This window comes from Salmo salar, unplaced genomic scaffold (genome assembly GCF_965601325.2).
Source record: "Salmo salar unplaced genomic scaffold, fSalSal1 ptg000117l, whole genome shotgun sequence".
Lineage (NCBI taxonomy): Eukaryota > Metazoa > Chordata > Actinopteri > Salmoniformes > Salmonidae > Salmo > Salmo salar.
The window spans coordinates 1,312,878-1,324,889 of NW_027675317.1; positions in this window are offsets into that span (position 1 = coordinate 1,312,878).

The window sequence follows — 12,012 nt, forward strand, 5'->3', positions numbered from 1 at the left end:
GAAATCAATAGAACAGGGGACAAACGTTTAGGGTTCTACATTGTGACATTATTAAAATACTCCTTCTACAATGTTAAACATTCTACATTGTGAGATTTCATTGATATCATGAAACAACTCCTTCATGTATTTTCTGATGTTTGATCAGATGTCTTATCGGAGAATCTCTTGTCACACTGATCACAGCTATGATTTCTCTCCTGTGTGTGTTCTCTGGTGTAGAGTCAGAGAGCCAGATGTAGTAAAACTCTTCCCACATTGATCACAGCTATAAGGTTTCTCTCCTGTGTGTGTTCTCTGGTGTAATATCAGGTTGTCTGACCGAGTAAAACTCTTCCCACATTGATTACAGCTATAAGGTTTCTCTCCTGTGTGTATTCGCTGGTGTCTAGTCAGATGGCAAGATGAAATATAAGTCTTCCCACATTGATCACAGCTATAAGGTTTCTCTCCTGTGTGTGTTCTCTGGTGTACAGTCAGATAACTAGATGAAATAAAACTTTTCACACATTGATTACAACTAAAAGATTTCTCTCCTGTGTGTATCCTCTGGTGTGATAACAGGTTGCTTGACTGAGTAAAACTCTTCCCACATTCAGTACAGCTGTACGATTTCTCTCCTGTATGTGTTCTCTGGTGTATAGTCAGATAGCTAAATGTAGTAAAACTCTTCCCACATTGATCACAGCTGTAAGGTTTCTCTCCAGTGTGAATTCTCAGGTGTACTTTTAGTGCTTTTAATCTTAAGTAACTCTTCCCACAATCAAAACAGTGGTGAGATTTCTCTCCTGTGTGTGTTCGCTGGTGTATTTTAAGTTCTGATGAAGATTTGCAATGTTTTCCACAATCAGAGCAGCAGATAGATTTCTTCCCTGTGGGTCTCTGCTGGTGTTTCTTGAGGTGATAGAATCTGGACAGACTCTTCTCTGACTTGTTAGCATCATGATGTTGAGACTCCCCAGAGGATCCATGATAGTCACGTCTCTCTCCTGTGTGAACAAGTCAGACAGATAGTTAAAGGCTCACAACAGCAGAAATCCACTGAAAAAGGTGATGCCAACAGCGTAGCCATGATACTGTACAACAATTGACGTCTGTAATGAATGTTAAAATTACTTGACAATTGTCTTAAGACAGTCAAGTGAGCAACAATAGTCATATTTAGTCTTGTTTTCACATTAGTAGTAACTAGAAATAAGTAAAAGGTGTTGAACTCCTAAGCAGTGTGCCAGGCCACTTTTGTTCTCAAATATAAGCACCTTTTTCTGTGTTTGCTAAAATTGCGACAAGGGCGATGCACACACAATTTGATTGCAGAAACACCTCCCTGCTAATGCAGAAACCGCTAGTTATGGATGTAGTATATCTGCCTGGAGCAAAAATGGTGAGCAAGTGGCCTAAGCTGTGCCATTAGAGATTCTGGGTTCGAGTCCAAGCTCTGTTGCAGCCGGCCGAAACCGGGAGGCCCATGGGGCGACACACAATTGGCCCACCGTTGTCCGGGTTAGGGGAGGGTTTGGCCGATTTTGATCTTAAGTAACTCTTCCCACAATCAAAACAGTGGTGAGATTTCTCTCCTGTGTGTACTCGCTGGTGTATTTTAAGTTCCGATGAAGATTTGCAGTAAGATTTCCATGTGAGAGATCTTCGTCTCTGCAGGTGTTTCTTGAGGTGTTCTGATGTGGAGAGACTCTTCTCTGCCTCTTCAGCATCATGAGGTTGTTGAGGCTCCCCAGAGGATCCATGATAGTCCTGTCTCTCTCCTGTGTGAACAACAAAGTCAGACAGATGGTTAAAGGCCCACAAAAGCGGAAATCCACTGTAAAAGGTGATGCCAACAGCGTAGCCATGATGTTGTAAACAATTTAAGTCAGTAATGAATGTTACAATTATTTGACAATTGTCCTAAAATGAGCAAGAATAGTCATATTTTTTTGTCTTGTTTTCACATTAGTAGTAACATGATGTTTGTAGGCTAGAAATAAGTTATTAAAGTTGTTGAAATCCTAAGCAGTGTGCCAGACGACTTTTGGTGTCAAATTTTGGCCCCTTTCTGTGTTTGCTAAAATTGCGGCACGAGGGCGATGCACACAATTTGATTGCAGAAACACCTCCCTGCTAATGAGGAAACCGATAGTTATGGATGTAGTATATCTGGTAATGAGGAAACCACTAGTTATGGATGTAGTATATCTGGTAATGAGGAAACCACTAGTTATGGATGTAGTATATCTGGTAATGAGGAAACCACTAGTTATGGATGTAGTGTATCTGGTAATGAGGAAACCACTAGTTATGGATGTAGTGTATCTGGTAATGAGGAAACCACTAGTTATGGATGTAGTATATCTGCTAATGAGGAAACCACTAGTTATGGATGTAGTATATCTGGTAATGAGGAAACCACTAGTTATGGATGTAGTATATCTGGTAATGAGGAAACCACTAGTTATGGATGTAGTATATCTGGTAATGAGGAAACCACTAGTTATGGATGTAGTATATCTGGTAATGAGGAAACCACTAGTTATGGATGTAGTATATCTGGTAATGAGGAAACCACTAGTTATGGATGTAGTATATCTGGTGATGAGGAATCCACTAGTTATGGATGTAGTATATCTGGTAATGAGGAAACCACTAGTTATGGATGTAGTATATCTGGTAATGAGGAAACCACTAGTTATGGATGTAGTTTTTTCTCTCTGCCTGGAGAAAAAATGGTGAGCGACGATTTTAGTTTTTCACAAGGCATTCTGAATATTACAGCGCACTATCAGGTGTGCTACTGAAGGAAACTCACATTAAGTTCTGTGTCTATTCACTAACTCACCACCGTGGGGGAAAACTCGGGGGAGTTCTCATAGGCTGACTGCAAAAATAGCCTCCATTTACAGGTTGTTTATGAGTGCATTTCACATTACTTTTGGATTATAATTGTAACGCTTGTTTGAATGTCCTGTTTGTGTTGTTGTAGCAAATCAACTGCTTTATACATAAACACTTAAACCTGTAAAATGCTCTTTGGCTAGCTTTGCCATCAGCCTGACAGAGGGTTGTACACTAAGTATTTGCCAAATTTGCCCATAACATCACCTAACAATAACATAGACCTACTGTAGGACCCATAACTTCACCTAACAACAACATAGACCTACTGTAGGACCCATAAGTTCACCTAACAACAACATAGACCTACTGTAGGACCCATAAGTTCACCTAACAATAACATACACCTAGGACTATATATTTAATATTTCAGGTGAAACAAGGAGACTAAAATGTCTTTGTCATGACAATTCATAACCTGATCACCAGATAATTTTGTGAATAATCCCACTAGGCTACTCTGTAATGTGTTGTCATTCTAAATGTCCTGAATAAAGGAAAATAGCTCTGTGTGTTGTACAATAGCCTATCCATCAAGGAACAGATCTCTACACATTATCAGCTAAGTATCTCCGTTTCCAAACGGACTAACGAGACCCTACTGTAAATCAAGTAGACAACACATTATAAATATCGATTTGTTTGGGATGTTGGATCCAACGTGGAGCACGGCATAACTGTCTTTACCGGTGTAATGAATGAAGAACTACATTTGACTGGCATGCAGAAAATGATTTCCTGGATCAGCTGATGATAGTTGAACATGTGACTGTAACTAAACAGCTACAGTATTATGCATAATTATTTAAGAACCGCATTAATGACAGTATCCATTTGGGAGTTGTCAATAAAGTTAAGGTGACTCTCGGTTAGAACCATTGGATTTAGTAAACTGAAATGATTTAGGATTTCTGTGCCCATGAAAACTGTTTTCCCAGCGTAACATAAGGAGACACTAAATGTTACGTAGGTAGAGAGCATTTCAGCGATCTGAATACAAAAAAACTGTCCGACAGCAAGATCCAGTATTTAAGTTAAAGTTCATCATATGACAAGCTTAACGTTATGACTATAACTACTGTTCCCTGAAGGAGGGAAACTAGGTACAACATACTATTAAATCCACACGTTATGACTATAACTACTGTTCCCTGAAGGAGGGAAACTAGGTACAACATACTATTAACCTCTCTGGGCTAGGTGGCACCAAATCGTCCCACCTACGTAACAGCCAGTTGAATCCTGTGGCGCGATTTTCAAATACCTTAGAAATGCTATTACTTCAATTTCTCAAACATATGACTATTTTACAGCATTTTAAAGACAAGACTCTCGTTAATCTAACCACACTGTCCGATTTCAAAAAGTCTTTACAACGAAAGCAAAACATTAGATTATGTCAGCAGAGTACCCAGCCAGAAATAATCAGACACCCATTTTTCAAGCTAGCATATAATGTCACAAAAACCCAGAAGACAGCTAAATGCAGCACTAACCTTTGATGATCTTCATCAGATGACACACCTAGGACATTATGTTATACAATACATGCATGTTTTGTTCAATCAAGTTCATATTTATATCAAAAAACAGCTTTTTACATTAGCATGTGACGTTCAGAACTAGCATACCCCCCGCAAACTTCCGGGGAATTTACTAACAATTTACTAAATTACTCACGATAAACGTTCACAAAAAGCATAACAATTATTTTAAGAATTATAGATACAGAACTCCTCTATGCACTCGATATGTCCGATTTTAAAATAGCTTTTTGGTGAAAGCACATTTTGCAATATTCTAAGTACATAGCCCAGCCATCACGGGCTAGCTATTTAGACACCCGGCAAGTTTAGCCTTCACCAAAATCAGATTTACTATAAGAAAAATGTTATTACCTTTCCTGTTCTTCGTCAGAATGCACTCCCAGGACTTCTACTTCAATAACAAATGTAGGTTTGGTCCCAAATAATCCATCGTTATATCCAAACAGCGGCGTTTTGTTCGTGCGTTCTAGACACTATCCGAAATGGTAAATAAGGGTCGCGCGCATGGCGCATTTCGTGACAAAAAAATTCGAAATATTTCATTACCGTACTTCGAAGCATGTCAACCGCTGTTTAAAATCAATTTTTATGCAATTTATCTCGTAAAAAAGCGATAATATTCCGACCGGGAATCTACGTTTCGGTAAATAGAGGGAAAAACAGAAAGACGGGGGAGGCCAGTGCACGAGCCTAAGCCCTTTGTCCTCTGATAGACCACTTAGCAAAAGCGCTCGTGTGTTTCAGCCAGGGCTTTGAATTACGTCATTCAGGTTTTTCCCGGGCTCTGAGAGCCCATTGGAGCCGTGGGAAGTGTCACGTTACCGCAGAGATCCTTTGTTTTGGGAAGAGATGTCAAAGAAAGCCAATAAATGGTCAGACAGGCCACTTCCTGTAAAGGAATCTCTCAGGTTTTTGCCTGCCATATGAGTTCTGTTATACTCACAGACACCATTCAAACAGTTTTAGAAACTTTAGGGTGTTTTCTATCCATATATAATAAGTATATGCATATTCTAGTTACTGGATAGGATTAGTAACCAGATTAAATCGGGTACGTTTTTTTATCCGGCCGTGTAAATACTGCCCCCTAGCCCTAACAGGTTAAATCCACACCTCGCTGGAAGCCCCGCATTCCACAGGTGATGAGCGTGAGACTTGGATATATTCCTTAAATGATTTAATCCTTAAATGTAATACCTCACTTCACCGACCCAGGAAGTGGAGGAGCCAAACAGGTGTTGTAACTCGTTCATAACTGGCATGCAGATCGGTAGAAATGGTAAGATAAATTGGCACTTCAAACGGAAATGGAAAAAGTTTGCCTATTTTACCGGAAACTTCAGGAGCATAATGTCAGAATTAACGAAGGCCAGCAGCAGGTGGGGAATTGGTTATTTTCTTCTGGTTATATTGACCTCTGGCTTCCTCAAGTCATTTGTGTGTGTTAATTATTTAATCAAACGCTTGAAGCATCAGTTCAATTCAAGTTCTGCACATACAGTTGATTTTATTAAACACACGGGGTGTGTCTATATGAACAAATACACGTCATAACATTTCAACCAATCAATTGGTAGAAAGAAAATACTATTTTTTTTAAATCTGCCCTAGAACATACAACATACATGCATTCAGACCCCTTCCCTTTTTACATATTTGGTTATTATATATATATTTTTTTCAATTATCAATTTTCAGACAATACCTCATAAAGACATCACAATACCCCATAAAAGTTAGAAAAAAAGTTTAGAAATGCTTAGATGACCTAGATATATATATCTAGGTCATGCCAGTAGGTTACAGAAGGTTGTATCTCCCTAGGTCATGCCAGTAGGTTACAGTAGGTTGGAACTCTCTAGGTCATGCAGGTAGGTTACAGCAGGTTGTAACTCTAGGTCAAGCCAGTAGGCTACAGTAGGTTGTAACTCTCTAGGTCATGCCAGTAGGTTACAGTAGGTTGTATCTCTCTAGGTCATGCCAGTAGGTTACAGTAGGTTGTAACTCTCTAGGTCATGCCAGTAGGTTACAGTAGGTTGTAACTCTCTAGGTCATGCCAGTAGGTTACAGTAGGTTGTATCTCTCTAGGTCATGCCAGTAGGTTACAGTAGGTTGTAACTCTCTAGGTCATGCCAGTAGGTTACAGTAGGTTGTATCTCTCTAGGTCATGCCAGTAGGTTACAGTAGGTTGTATCTCTCTAGGTCATGCCAGTAGGTTACAGTAGGTTGTAACTCTCTAGGTCATGCCAGTAGGTTACAGCAGGTTGTAACTCTAGGTCATGCCAGTAGGTTAAAGTAGGTTGTAACTCTCTAGGTCATGCCAGTAAGTTACAGTAGGTTGTATCTCTCTAGGTCATGCCAGTAGACTACAGTAGGTTGTATCTCTCTAGATCATACCAGTAGGCTACAGTAGGTTGTGTCTCTAGGTCATGCCAGTAGGTTACAGTAGGTTGTAACTCTCTAGGTCATGCCAGTAGGTTACAGTAGGTTGTATCTCTCTAGGTCATGCCAGTAGGTTGTATCTCTAGGTCATGCCAGTAGGTTACAGTAGGTTGTATCTCTCTAGGTCATGCCAGTAGACTACAGTAGGTTGTAACTCTCTAGGTCATGCCAGTAGGTTACAGTAGGTTGTAACTCTCTAGGTCATGCCAGTAGGTTGTATCTCTCTAGGTCATGCCAGTAGGCTACAGTAGGTTGTAACTCTCTAGGTCATGCCAGTAGGTTGTATCTCTCTAGGTCATGCCAGTAGGCTACAGTAGGTTGTAACTCTCTAGGTCATGCCAGTAGGTTACAGTAGGTTGTAACTCTCTAGGTCATGCCAGTAGGTTACAGTAGGTTGTATCTCTCTAGGTCATGCCAGTAGGTTACAGTAGGTTGTATCTCTCTAGGTCATGCCAGTAGGTTACAGAAGGTTCTAACTCTCTAGGTCATGCCAGTAGGTTACAGTAGGTTGTAACTCTCTAGGTCATGCCAGTAGGTTACAGCAGGTTGTAACTCTCTAGGTCATGCCAGTAGGTTAAAGTAGGTTGTAACTCTCTAGGTCATGCCAGTAGGTTACAGTAGGTTGTAACTCTCTAGGTCATGCCAGTAGGTTACAGTAGGTTGTAACTCTAGGTCATGCCAGTAGGTTACAGTAGGTTGTATCTCTCTAGGTCATGCCAGTAGGCTACAGTAGGTTGTAACTCTCTAGGTCATGCCAGTAGGTTACAGTAGGTTGTATCTCTCTAGGTCATGCCAGTAGGCTACAGTAGGTTGTATCTCTCTAGATCATGCCAGTAGGTTGTGTCTCTAGGTCATGCCAGTAGGTTACAGTAGGTTGTGTCTCTAGGTCATGCCAGTAGGTTACAGTAGGTTGTAACTCTCTAGGTCATGCCAGTATGTTACAGTAGGTTGTATCTCTCTAGGTCATGCCAGTAGGTTGTATCTCTAGGTCATGCCAGTAGGTTACAGTAGGTTGTATCTCTCTAGGTCATTACAGTAGGTTGTAACTCTAGGTCATGCCAGTAGGTTACAGTAGGTTGTAACTCTCTAGGTCATGCCAGTAGACTACAGTAGGTTGTAACTCTCTAGGTCATGCCAGTAGGTTACAGTAGGTTGTAACTCTCTAGGTCATGCCAGTAGGTTGTATCTCTCTAGGTCATGCCAGTAGGCTACAGTAGGTTGTATCTCTCTAGGTCATGCCAGTAGGCTACAGTAGGTTGTAACTCTCTAGGTCATGCCAGTAGGTTACAGTAGGTTGTAACTCTAGGTCATGCCAGTAGGCTACAGTAGGTTGTAACTCTCTAGGTCATGCCAGTAGGTTACAGTAGGTTGTATCTCTCTAGGTCATGCCAGTAGGTTACAGTAGGTTGTAACTCTCTAGGTCATGCCAGTAGGTTACAGTAGGTTGTATCTCTCTAGGTCATGCCAGTAGGTTACAGTAGGTTGTATCCAAGTGGAAACAATTATCAACCCAATGTGGAAAGTGTTGAATTTGGTCAATAACAAAATGAATGGCGTATTTTCTACGTGAGGTTTACTTGATCTAACAGAAGTTTCGTAATGATTAAGTTGTTACGTGGACACGTGACATATCGACAACTTTGATAAAAACACTATTGGAGTTGTCTCCAGATCGCTATGCATATTCATGCTAGTAGCTTAGCATCTCTCTCCATTGAATACAGGCGGTTGACGACAACAACCCTCAGAATATAAACAATAGATTACAATAATAAGATGTATCCACCAATCCAAAGACAGGATAGGTGGGAGACAGACAACCCACAGTGCAGCTTTGTGGACAACGACTCCCCTTGTTAGGACGGAGAGACATCTTGTCAGTATATCCATAATCTTTGGTGTAGCCAACCCAACTCTCACATGGCTCTAATGGGGGGAACGGTGTGTAGTAAAACATCACTACATTAAAATCACTACATGCCGTGGCCCCCAGTCTGCGGTCAGCAGATAGACCCTCCTCAAATATATATGTTAAGTCACTTTTTGGAAACGGAACGGAGAAAACAAGGGGTAGCTTGTCTCTACGTCGTCTGATTCTAGACATATCAGTCATCATCCCAGGACCCTCCGTTGAAGAGGTATTGACGAGCCAACTCCGAATATCCAAAGTTAAAAACTAATTGAAGGCGGTACTTACTGGTGTTAATCAGATCTCCTTTCTCCTCCTCTTCATCTTTCAATGTGACAGTAATCTCTCCTTCCTTCTTCACTCCAAAAACAGCATCATCCTCTTCTTCCTCTTGTTTAACTGAAACGTCTTTCTCTTCTTCTTTCACTGTAACATCCTCACCCTCTACTTCTTGTTTTACTGTAACATCCTCCTCTTCCTCTTCCTCCTCTTCTTTTACTGTAACATCCTCCTCCTCTTTCACTCTGAACGCGTCTTCCTCTTCTTTCACTGAAACGTCTTTCTCTTCTTCTTTCACGGTAACAGCCTCACCCTCTACTTCTTGTTGTATTGAAACAGCCTCCTCTTCCTCCTCCTCTTTGACGAGAGCTTCTTTCTCCGTCCAGCAGACCTCCTCTTCTTTAACAGGAGGAGAGTAGCTCAGTGACCGCATGGTTGGGAATGTTAGCTAGCTAGGCTAATGCTAACTTAACCAGCCCGCTAGCTGAATAATAACAAAAACACCGTAAATATGAAATTAAAACGGATAACTAACTAGACGACAGAAGTGGGTTTAAAACACAGTGCCTAATATACACTAAAGCATCTAAAGAGCTTTATTGTTCGGCTATTTTGTCTAACAAGCTACCGAGGTGGCTGAGTAACTGTTTGCTGTTGAAAGAAGAGTTCCGTCCACTAAATTATACGTCACACCAACAGCATTACCTTAAATTCCCACACCGCCATCTGCTGACTGGAGTGGGTAACGCAGTTGAGTAAAATGATTATTTTATTGTCAGACAAAAAGTTAAAGTGTAGGAAGCATGAGTTTTTACTCACCAGCGTAACAACACAGTGTGGTTAAAGACCTAGTAAGCTAGTTGTAGTCACGATATGGTTACCTATAAGTACAAACAGTTATGTTTTTGCATTATTACAAATGTATTAACTTATTTCGGGAAATCTTCTAAACTACCCACAATGCACTATTTCCCAACGTCATATGTATTATGAACTCTATGCTACCGAGTTTGTATGCCAGTATAACGGTGTAATGAAGTTACATTTTAAAAAATGTATTTAACCTTTATTTAAACAGGCAAACCAGCTAAGGACAAATTCTTATTTACAATGACGGCCAAACCCCTGCCAAACCCTAACCCAGACGATGCTGGGCTACTGTGCGTTGCCCTATGGGACTCCCAATCCGGCCTGTTATGATATAGCCTAGTTTTGAACCAGGGTCTGTAGTGACACCTCTAGCACTGAGATGCAGTACCTAAAATCGCTGTTCGTGTGTTTACATTACAGTCAGTGATAAAGGATGTGATTCTGGGTAACCCAATGTGATTCTGGGTAACCCACAGGAGATTTTTGGAGAAATTGGAAATTGAGTGGTCCTGGGATAGAAATGTATAAAGTTGACATTACATCATAAAATCCACCTATTACATCATAAATTAGCAATTTATGTTTTAGTAACTTCTGTTGTTGGTTTGGCCTCTCTTTATATGTAATTTGCCGAATCTCAGTTTTCCATGTGGGTTTTATGCTAAAGTTCCCTCTTTCAAGTTGGTAGCAAACTGGAAAATGCATCATATTCAGAATGCTATTTATATCCTGTCACTACTGATCATTCATCCACACTGCATCTTCTTTAGGAGTGCTATTTATATCCTGATCATTCATCCACACTGCATCTTCTTTAGGAGTGCTATTTATATCCTGATCATTCATCCACACTGCATCTTCTTTAGGAGTGCTATTTATATCCTGATCATTCATCCACACTGCATCTTCTTTAGGAGTGCTATTTATATCCTGATCATTCATCCACACTGCATCTTCTTTAGGAGTGCTATTTATATCCTGATCATTCATCCACACTACATCTTCTATAGGAGTGCTATTTATATCCTGATCATTCATCCACACTGCATCTTCTTTAGGAGTGCTATTTATATCCTGATCATTCATCCACACTGCATCTTCTTTAGGAGTGCTATTTATATCCTGTCGCTACTGATCATTCATCCACACTGCATCTTCTATAGGAGTGCTATTTATATCCTGATCATTCATCCACACTGCATCTTCTATAGGAGTGCTATTTATATCCTGATCATTCATCCACACTGCATCTTCTTTAGGAGTGCTATTTATAACCTGTCATTACTGTTCATTCATCCTCACTGCATCTTCTTTAGGAGTGCTATTTATATCCTGATCATTCATCCTCACTGCATCTTCTTTAGGAGTGCTATTTATATCCTGATCATTCATCCACACTGCATCTTCTATAGGAGTGCTATTTATATCCTGATCATTCATCCACACTGCATCTTCTTTAGGAGTGCTATTTATATCCTGTCACTACTGATCATTCATCCACACTGCATCTTCTATAGGAGTGCTATTTATATCCTGTCGACTACTGATCATTCATCCACACTGTGTGTCTCATCAATGCAGGTAATTTATGACATGTATAAAGTATGTGTTTTATAAACTCATGAACACCAGCCAGTTTATCTGCCCGGTTCTGTTAGTTTAGGTGGATTATACTTCTTCACCACCAGAGGGGGACATTGAGTAATATTTCAGGTTAATTTGATATATTTTGATACTAAAATGGATGACAGTTTATTCTGTTGTGAATATGAGATTACACATGGAAACTATGTATTTATTTTATTATAGTAAATTAGGAATTATTAGGAACTGTTAAATCCACTATATGATCATAATAACTTTGACAGACATCTTGATAGTTTTTTGTTAGTATATTATAGGGCAGATTTATGGAGAATTGCTGTGGGAGTGCTATTTATATCCCGTCACTACTGATCATTCATCCATACTGTGTGTGTCCCATCATTGCAGCTTTGGAAATAAATGAACTATCCATCCATTGCTCCTTCCTGTGTTGACTCACTGACTTGAGGGACGGGAACAGGAAGGTCACAC